Raw genomic sequence first — 10,988 nt, 5'->3', positions numbered from 1 at the left:
GTTGGGCATAGGTTGGCTTTGATTCGGGGGATTTGTGGCAAAGAAGTGTTTCCACTCCAGGGATCAGTAGAAGGAGACTGGCCTTTGACAGGTCATACATGGTTAAATTTCGGTGTAGGGCTAAAGGTGAGGCCTTTGGATGGTAGTGTAACTTCTTTGTGGCTGGGGATTTTGGTGGAAAGGTTAACAACAGTGTTCTAAAAATGCTTCAGCTCTGGATTTAGTGGAGTGTTGTTTGGGAGTTTTTAGGGATGTGGCAAGTTGAAAAGGTCAGATAAGCAGGGTCTTGATGCTATGAGAGGTTGACAAGGAGGAACACTGTAGATAGGTTAGGGATTGATTAGTGATGCCATGAGACAACAGGTTGGATAACTTATGCAGTTGGTGTCTGGAATGCTCCTCCACATCCTGGAGAGCAAGGAATTAAATTTCAGAGATGTAATGTATGTAGTAGGGATTGCACAGTAGCAGTATCTTGTGGAGGGAGCTGAGGTGATTCTGGGATGCCTGTGTCTCGGAAATGTGATTATACAATGCCAGGTTTGTGAGGCTCAGTCACTAGTGCAATTTCAAAAGTTGGGTCATTGGGAAAGGAGGGTTGGGACCCAGAGAAAGGAATAAACGAATTTTTATGGTTGGGCAGTTGGGGGAGCGGGGTGGGGGATTACATGGTTTAGGCAGCATTTAAGGAACAGGATGTGGAATGTATTTCAGTCCTAGCTGCCAGAGAGGGCAGTAACGCGCGTGTGTGTGTGTGTGTGTGTGTGTGTGTGTGTGTGTGTGTGTGTGTGTGTGTGCGTGCGTGCGTGCGTGCGTGCGTGCGTGTTCTTTCTCCTTTTCTGAAGGAGGCTGAAGTGAATGGCAATTTATCGTTTTCCTTATATTGTTGACATTCCTACCTAGAGTTTCCATTATATGATTTCGCCTAACAACTTTTCTTCCATCCCACAACCCTGTGATGTTTTCCTTCATTACTATTCTCTAAGGCATTACTCTTCTCAGTGTCCGTTCTTTCTATTCCTTTCTGAGATTTTTCATCGCCTTCCAAACTGCACATGCTCCAAATTCCTAGCCACTTGGTGTCAACAATCTCCTCCATGCACAACGCATGGCTATGTAACCGTGCTAACTGTTGGTTTGGTGCAACATCTGACACCACAAATTCTTCCCAATGATAATTATAATTAATCCCCTTTCATATCCCATCCTCACGTATTTTCACATTTTATTTTTCACATCTACCTGTGCCATATGAAATTGTGGACCTTGATCTACCAATCTCCCTCTCCTCTCTTCCCTTATCCCAACACACACACACTCCCATATGTATCTTAACCTTTGGTTTTCTCCCATATTTTTATATATTTGTATTTTTACGTAGTCATGCATTTTTGCATACTTTTATGTATTTGTGCATATCTTTACATATTTTTACTCATATTTTCTGTCATCCAGCTTCCCTCATGACCACATAACACTTTCATTTGCTCATTTCCACATCAGTCTTCTTTCCCCTATGCCACCCCTGCCACAACAGATCCCTTCTCTATATTTCTGCACCAGCTCACCCAAAAGTAGCTCTCCTCTTGGCTCAAACCAAGTCCTATGTCCTGTTTCTTAAATGCTGTCTAAACCATGGCATCCACCCCAATGGCCTAACCATAAAAATTCCTTTCTCTGGAATCCCACCCCTCCGTTCACAATGACCTTCATCTTTTCAGATTCTGCCAGTTCCAGGCCCTCACAAACCAGGTATTGCAAAAACATCTCTCTCTTGCATGGGCATTAGGAAACCACCTCTGCTCCCTCTGCAAGATACTGCTACTGTGCAATCTCTACTACACACAACACATCTCTGAAACTGAAGCCCTTGCTCTCCAGCATGTGGAGGAGCATTCCAGGCACCAATTTCATAAATTATCCAACCTGCTGACATCCTACTGCTGCCTTGGTGCACCACTATCCAACCCCTACCCAGAGTGTTCCTCTTTGTCAGCCTCTCACAGGACCCAAACCCAACCTGGCTGACCTTTTCAACTTGCCACAATCCCACAAAACTCCCTAACAACACTCCACTAAATCCTGAGCTGAAGCATTTCTGGAACACTGTTGTTAACCTTTCCACCAAAATTTAACCATTTTGGACTTGTTGAGGACATACTCTCCTCCTCCTGATACCAGCAGTGGAAACACTTCTTTGTCACCAATCTCTCCAACCAAATCCTACTGAATCCTAACATTGGGCCTTGCCTCTCCCAATTCATACCACCAGCCAGCTTTTCCTTAGGTCTGTTCCTCAGAAAACCAACCTTTCAGCAGAAGCAGCGCAAGAATACACGACAAATCCTGACCTAATCATTCTACCTGCAGACAAAGGTTGAAGGCCTCTGCCAATTATCTGACTCCTCCATCTATAAACACTGCCAGAGTGATCCCATCCAAAAGTCCAATGTAACCTCCAATATCTGCTTTATGTCTTAAGCTCTTCCGAGAACCTTACCCCTGAATCCATTTCCCTCCTCTCCCCTGTGACTCCACACACTCCCCAAAACCAAAAACCCAACAATCCTGGATATTGTGCCCCCACAGAAAGAATTTCTTCCTCATTGAGCAACTCCCCCAACCAACTGCCTACAATATAGCTTCCAAAGTAAAAAATACAAAACACTTCCTTCACTGACTCTACACCACCAAGTCCAATGTAACCTCCAATATCTGCTTTAAGTCTTAAGCTCTTCCGAGAACCTTACCCCTGAATCCATTTCCCTCCTTACCCCTGTGACTCCCCACACGTCCAGCTTCCACACACTCCCCAAAACCAAAAATCCAACAATCCTGGTTATTGTGCCCCCACAGAAAGAACTTCTTCCTCATTGAGCAACTCCCCCAACCAACTGCCTACAATATAGCCTCCAAAGTAAAAAATACGAAACACTTCCTTCACTGACTCTACACCACCCCACCTCTTTACCTCCTGGAGCCATCTCAATCACTGTTGATGCCACTTCCCTACAGACTAACATCCCTCAGGCCTGTGGTTTACCTCTTCCCCAATCTCCTTCAGACTCCAAATCCACTACCTCATTCCTCATGCACCTTACCAACTTTACTCTAAAACATAAGTATTTCTCCTTTGAAAGGAGGGTATACAAACCTATCTGCAGCACAGCCATGGACAACTGCATGGTATCCTCCTATGCCAACCTGTTATGGTCCATCTAAGGAGACCTTCCTAATCTCCTCCCAAAATGCCATACGCCAAGTCCGACTCAGGTTAATTGATGATATCTTCCTGATCTGGACTCAGGGCTAAGACGCTCTATCCTCATTCCCCCACAAACTAACACCTTCTGTCCCATCCACTTCACTTAGTCCACAACCTGGACATTTACCGCCTCAGGGTATATACACGAACAAGGAAAAAAAAATTCCCAGATTTTTCCTGGTTAAAAGTTGTTTTTTCCCCCAGATGAAAATACACTTCTTCCATGCTAAGTGACATTCTTTCAACCCTTTGAATGGTTAAGGTTTTATACACTGATGTAGAACTTTCCAACACTTTATAAAAAGAAAAAAAAAACATGTTTTTGAAAGATCTTTGATGTGCAACAACAGGTATGCTGCATATTTTTGTATTATGAAAGTGTAAATTCGAATTCCAACAAAAACAGCAATTTAGTTTCCGAAACATTGAAATCAAAATTGTGATGCCCTCTTGTAAGCCAATCCATAACTCATGTCACGTGATCTCTCCAGCCGATGACAGCATATATTCTGAGCATAGGGCATGTGATGTAGTCAGCCAATAGCAACATCACCGTTAAATAGCACGAACACGCACACAGGGAAAGTTAATAGTTTAAATTAATATACATGATGCAGGTACAAGAAAAGCTAGACTTCCTCATATAATATTGGTCTCAAAGATTAATAAGCTATGAGAAAAGCTAAGCCTTCACTTGTAATATTGGTCTTTTTCTGCATGTGTCACGTTCACAGATCTATCACACAAATTGTGACAAAGCAAGCTGGGATCTCTTTATACTTCCTCTTTTGTTTTGCCATCTGCCTCCTTATATTCATTTTATTTTCATTTTTACCTAATTACCATTAACATGCACGAGTATAATCTGCATTTCCATAAAAGAAAAAGGTTGGCCCTCAGTCTTAAGAAATATAGCACCAGGTCTAATTTTGTGTATGTATTAATTTCCTAATTTATTTTAACCATTCCTAGTTAATATCTTTTGCTACAGATCATTACAGGGTGAAATCAGTAATTGTTTCGAGAAATTTTTTTTTTTTTTTTTGCTTATAAACAAATATAAATTCTGTACTAATTATAAACATTTGGAAGAAAAAAACTACTAGGATTCTTGAAGTATTTATTTGGCTCTATTCGAAAACATATTTGCAAAGCCAGTCCTTAATTAATTCCAAAATAATTACCAGGTTTGTCAAAAGTATTGTTCGTATAACTATATCTGCTAATTTCATTATTTAAACAAATAATTCAGCCTAACCTGTGTTAAAAAGAAGGAATTTTTCAATGTATTCGGTTAACTGAACGAGTAACGTTTTACTTTTTATTTCTGTACCTTAAACATCAAACAATGTACAGTTTCAGTGGCTATTATTGTGAGGATATATAAAGGCCCGATTTTTGGTCCTGAAACATACAGTCCACGGCCCATTTCCAGACATGAAACACGTATTGGTTAGATTAACAAAAATGCATCAACTTAACAGTGGAAGAAGTGTAACACAAATAGGCCGTGTGTTAAAACAATTAATGACAATGTCTGTTTAATTTAGTTGAAAAATAGTGTCGCATGTACTGTATTATTCTGCAAGAACTGTGTGGTTAGGTTTATACTGCTCATAGATGTTCAACAGCAAACTATTGTAGCAGTATGTTGATGTTGGCTGCAACCTATTAATGAGGCTTATCACCATTTACCAATAGGAAACAGGTCATATAATTGTGTAATAGAGTGAGAGAGAGAGAGAGAGAGAGAGAGAGAGAGAGAGTGTGTGTGTGTGTGTGTGTGTGTGTGTGTGTGTGTGTGTGTGTGTGTGTGTGTGTGTGTGTGTGGGGGGGGGGGGGGGGGGGGGGGGGGGGAAAGGGGGGGGGGGTGGCGGGGGTTGTGAACAGGAAAGTAAAGAACTGTGAAACACAGTTGCGCAGCTATCAGCTACATCATTTACAGTAGTCAGTGGCATTTCCCCTCAAACTCCCAATCCTCCCACCACCCCCAAGTACCAGCTACAAAAGGAGTGCTCCCTTCGTCACCCAATATCACCAACGATTAACAACTGAACCACATCCTTCGACAGGGCTTTGATTATCTATCATCCTGCCCTGAAATGAGGGACATCCTACCAAAAATCCTTCCCACCTCTCCTAAATTGGTGTTCCGTTGCCTAACCAATCTCCACATCATCGCAGTCCATCCCTATGCCATTCCCAATCGCAACCCCCCTGCCACACCAATCATATCCCTGTGGAAGACCCAGGTGCAAGATCTGTCCAATCCATCCACCCTGCACTTCCTATTCCAGCCCTGTCACAGACTTTTATTATCCCATCAGAGGCTGGGCAGCCTTTGAAAGCAGCTATGTCACATCAGCCCTGCTGCAATCATCGCACAGCTTTTTATATTGGTATGACCACAAACCAGCTGTCCATCAGGGTCAAAAGGCCACTGCCAAGCTGTGGCCAACAGCATAGTAGATCATCCTGTGATACAACATACAGCTGAATGTAATGTGTGTGAATTCAATGGTTCCTTCACAACGTGGGCCATCTGAATCCTACCTTCCATCGTCAGCTTTTCTGAACTGTGCAGATGGTAGTTAGCCTTACAACACAGTCTCTGCTCCTGAAATTATCCAGCATCAACCTACGGTAACCTACTGTCCCCCACACCCTCCACCCCACAGTTCCTGCCCCCTCCTGCTTATGCACGTTTCCCGTTTCCTCACTTGCATTGTCTGCTGCTCTCTGCCAATGCACCTGCCCACCTTTCCCATTCCCTGCTCCTCTCCTTCTCCATTCCCATTCCCTCTCCCTCACCCCTGACACACTGCTCACAGCCTTCTGATGCTATACCTGGTGGGAGTCTTGTCATGCCTAGTCCCTGCAGTTTTCTTGCACCCCACCCATACCCTGCTATCCCTTCCCTTTCCGAGAGAGAGAGAGAGAGAGAGAGAGAGAGAGAGAGAGAGAGAGAGAGATATTTTCCTTTCCTGAAGACGGCTTTCGCAGAAAGCTAAATGAGTAACCATCTTTTCATTGTGGCTGTCTGCAAGTCTACATGTTATTTGTATGGAAAGCACCAATCTATCCTTTTCCTTGTATTGTTCATACGCCGTGATGTATTTCACTTGTCATAAGATACATCAGATAGATGTGAAGAACAGGACTTTAGTAATTAAGATATTAATCACAACGAAGTTTTTTGCTTTTGAGAGAGGTCATTATTTTCTTAATTTCTTGGCAGAGCATGGGATAATTGTGATTTGGTTTGTCTTACCTTATATAAACGATCGTCTGGTTTCGGGTTTTCTGGAAGTGGATTTTTTTGCAAAATGCAGAGAGCGTAATATGATCAAATACCAGTCTCTTCTTATATTCATCGCTATTCCTCTATTCTCAAACAGCGGTTCTTTCTTCCAGTAGTCTTGTAATCGCAGATATTTAACGTTACCCATATGTAACGGAACACTCAGGAAAACTAGTAATTTGCCTATACTTAGAGGTTTCCATTTATAGACCCTCTTTCGTATTTTTTCTCAGCAATATGTTGACTGCATTATCGTTCATTTCGTCAACTACAAGTTGCAACAATTCATCTGTTATCAATAATCTGAAGAAATCCATAGGAGAATTGCCAGCAGGATGAATTTGCAAAACTTCTTCCTTCGTAAATGGGTGATACTGCATATTTTGTGGTTCTTTATGCCAGGACTTACCTGGATTATCTCCGTGTGACAGGTCGGGCTCTTTTTCGTCATCGATTTCCACACAATCGTCGCGATCGGTATCATCAGATCCGGAACTGTCACGAAACAGATTCGAAAGCTGTGCTTCCACGCTGTTATCACTCTACATTTCTTCTGCAGCCTCTAAATGACAATCTCCGTGGTATGCCTCATCCTCACTACACAGAAAGTCACTGTCATCAAGTACACTAAGTAACTGTTCCTCTGTCAGTTTAACACTTTTTTCCTGTTCCTTTTCACATTGGAAGGTCCAGGTCGCAGTTCATTAGCCGCCATCACAAACAATAAACGTTCGATAACCGAGCACACAAAACAAAAGTTTACACACTTTGATGCTAGTTTAGACGCTGCAACTAGAGTGAGTAATCCGACAGTGAGAGCGGACGCTTATCAGCGTCGGCCGCACTGGCTCATGGCGTGTTGTGACGTTTATAAGCATCAGCCGCAGCGAAAGTGTTAATGTAGCAGCTAGATGGTTTCAGTGACAAGTTGGGGACATTAAACCCATACTTATTCACACGACATTTCTTTTTCTTTATTAGAAACTTTCGCGTGGGAGAAAATATGAATTTTAATGCCACATTGATCCAAGTGCACAAATCACCATCTTCTGTAAGAATGTCTCAATCTCCCACTTTAGAACTGACGTTTTATAAAATACAGCCTGACATACTGATCCAAGTGAGAAACCCTACTTATATCATTACGGCTCAAAGTTAAGGCTCTAATAAAGTTGAAGTGATTCAAATGCAAAATATTCTTATGCTTGTGACAGTTTGGAGTTCATGTAACTTGGTAGATTGAAGTCAAAACAGGTGCTTTTTTTATGTATAACAATGATCGTATACATACTTCATACAACTGACTACAGCGTAATTTTTCAACTGGTAACAAAAGAAATTGTTTATTTGAAATTCAACCATCTTATGTCCGTTATTTTTCCAGTTTCAGCAGTGTCTATATTCTTTGGTTTTGACAGTTCTTCCAGTGCACTGTATTCTCTTTGCTGCTCACAAGTGTAACACCATCGTTCTTTGTGTGTATTTCCTGTGTTTGAACAGCCTGTCCACAAAATACACAACAGACAGACACTCTAGAGCACAAAATACATTAGCATTATGAAGTCCACTGAGTGACACTGAAAGTAATACGGAAGTTTCCAGTGTTCATTCATCCTACCACACCCCGACGAGGCACATGAATCTCTCAGGAAACATATGGAGGTAAGCGTATATGAAGAATCATCAGATAATGGAATTCTGAATGATATCTTGTCTAGAAGAACTCTGCTCAAGATCTGACTGACTGACTAGCTTGCATTTTAACTTTAAGCACTGGAGGTCTCTGGTTTGGCTTTTATCAGAGATTTTATTACATCTGCATACTTTAAGAGATTGGCCACTGTTCCTTTTATGTAACAGGTAATTTAGGAGATGTGGACATTGATTAACATACTAGAGGAAGGAAACAGCTAATAAATACGGATTCGTGGAAAAGGAATGTATGAAAACGCTAAAGAACAGCCTGTCAGGAATACACCAACACTGCGCCAGCAAATGTATTCGTGACCGTTGAATGTTATTTTCATGGGATGCACAAATGACTTGGTTATGTAATAATGTAAAAACTGCAGGGCCCAAACAACGTAAGAAGAAACATTCTAATCAGGCACCTAGCCACAAAAGTGTGACGGGACAGTTCATATGAGACAAAAGTTTGTAAAGATTTGTGTGTGGGTGTGATCCAAGTAATCTATAACACTGATTATGCACTATGAATTTTAAAAAAAGAAGAAGAAGAAGTAGTAGTAGTAGTAGTAGTAGTAGTAGTAGTAGTAGTAGTCTCTGGAATTCCTGAAAATGACAAAAGTGGATGGAAACCACCTTCAAACAAGTTCTCCAAGGAGAAATTGACAGGGATCGGAGAGCCTTCCTAAATACAGGCACAACTGTGGGGAAAGGAAGTCTTCATGTCAATACTCTTCTACCATTCAGTACTCCAGAGTGGTCCAATAATATGTATGAACTACTCAAAGATAATGCGAGTCAGAAAAAGCCCATTCTAAAAACGCACATCAACAAAAAGTATTCACAACATCCAATTTGTACTTTCATGTGCCTAAAACAAATACATGCAAAACTTGCGGTAAGTCTCAAGTAACACTAAAAGCAGAGGAAGACCTAGAAATGTGCTTAGTTTTAAGAACCTAGAAAGATGATCATATCAAACTGGCAACGAAAGTGCAAGCTATTTTGAACAAATAATGCATAAGTTAAAGATGATAAATCTTTAACAGCTACAACCTTTAACTTTGAGCACTCACACCCCTTTCAGTACTTAAATACGAGGGGGTCTATTATCAGGGTGTATACGTGGACGAGGGAAAAAAATTCCCGGATTTTCCCGGTTAAAAATACACTTTTTCTGTGTTAAGTAACAGTATACTTTTCCTCAACTGTAAAATTTATCAATCCTTTCAATGGTTGTGGTTTTATCCTCCGGTGTAGAATTTCCCGGCACTTTAGAAAATGAAACTCAAGGGAAAAAACACATTTTGGAAAGATGTCTGAAGTGCAGCAACATGTACACTGTATAATTTCGTATTACGAAAGTATAAATTCGAATTCCACCAAACACCGCATGTTACTTTCCGGAGGATTGAAATCAAGATTGCGATGCGCTTCTTTAGGCCAGTCATAGCTCATGTCAAGCGATCTCGCCAGCCAACGACAGTGGGTATTCAGAGCTTAGGACATGTGATGTAGTCAGCCAATAACATCACTGTTAAGTAGCGCGAACACACAAACAGGAAAAGGTAATGGTTTAAATTAATATATGTGTCTGCTTGTGTGTGTGTATGTGCGGATGGATGTGTGCTTGTGTGTGTGTATGTGCGGATGGATGTGTGCTTGTGTGTGTGTATGTGCGGATGGATGTGTGCGTGTGCGCGAGTGTATACCTGTCTTTCCCCCCCCCCCCCCCCCCCCCCCAAGGTAAGTCTTTCCACTCGCGGGATTGGAATGACTCCTTATCCTCTCCCTTAAAACCCACATCCTTTCGTCTTTCCCTCTCCTTCCCTCTTTCCTGATGAAGCAACCGTTGGTTGTGAAAGCTTGAATTTTGTATGTTTGTGTGTCTATCAACCTGCCAGCACTTTCGTTTGGTAAGTCACATCATGTTTGTTTTTAGATATATTTTTCCCATGTGGAATGTTTCTCTCTATTATATATTGTTGCTACAAGAAAAACGCTTTTACGTATAATATTGGTCTCTCAGATTAATAAGCTGCAAGAGAAGCTAAGCTTTCATACACAATGTTGATCTTTTTTGCACTTGTTACACTTTAAGATGAATCTCACAAATGTGCCAGTAAAATTTTTAACATCAACATAAATGTCTGATCTTCTGGGCTCCAAAATAATCTAAATGGTCGTCCTCAAAGACTTGATTTTTGAACGAGAGTCAAACGCTCTGTGATTGAAGAAATTCATTGGACATTTGCACACAGAGTTCATCTAGGGTAAAAGGAATTTACTTTTAAAGTAACGCTTTCCAAACAACCATTCGGGCTATTTTCCTGCGACTTGTTAGAAAAAGATTCGTTTCAGCAGTTGCCAGACAGTGCCAGATAACAGGCGTCGCCGCAATTGCGCAGCTACAATGACGCAAGAAACATGTACGTTCATATGTGTAAAACATTAAAAGATCTTACATTATGTCATAAAAGAAACAAAACATTAGAGGATACTCCAAGCGCATGGGAATTTTGTGAACTATACTAATATGCATCAAAATGGTTCAAATGGCTCTGAGCGCTATGGGACTTAACTTCTAAGGTCATCAGTCCCCTAGAACTTAGAACTACTTAAACCTAACTAACCTAAGGACATCACACACATCCATGCCCGAGGCAGGATTCGAACCTGCGACCGCAGCGGTCACGCGATTCCAGACTGTGGCACCTAGAAGCGCTCGGCAACCCC

Source organism: Schistocerca piceifrons, chromosome 5, assembly GCF_021461385.2.
Source record: "Schistocerca piceifrons isolate TAMUIC-IGC-003096 chromosome 5, iqSchPice1.1, whole genome shotgun sequence".
In the NCBI taxonomy this organism is placed as follows: Eukaryota; Metazoa; Arthropoda; class Insecta; order Orthoptera; family Acrididae; genus Schistocerca; species Schistocerca piceifrons.
Note: the sequence above shows the minus strand (reverse complement) of the source record.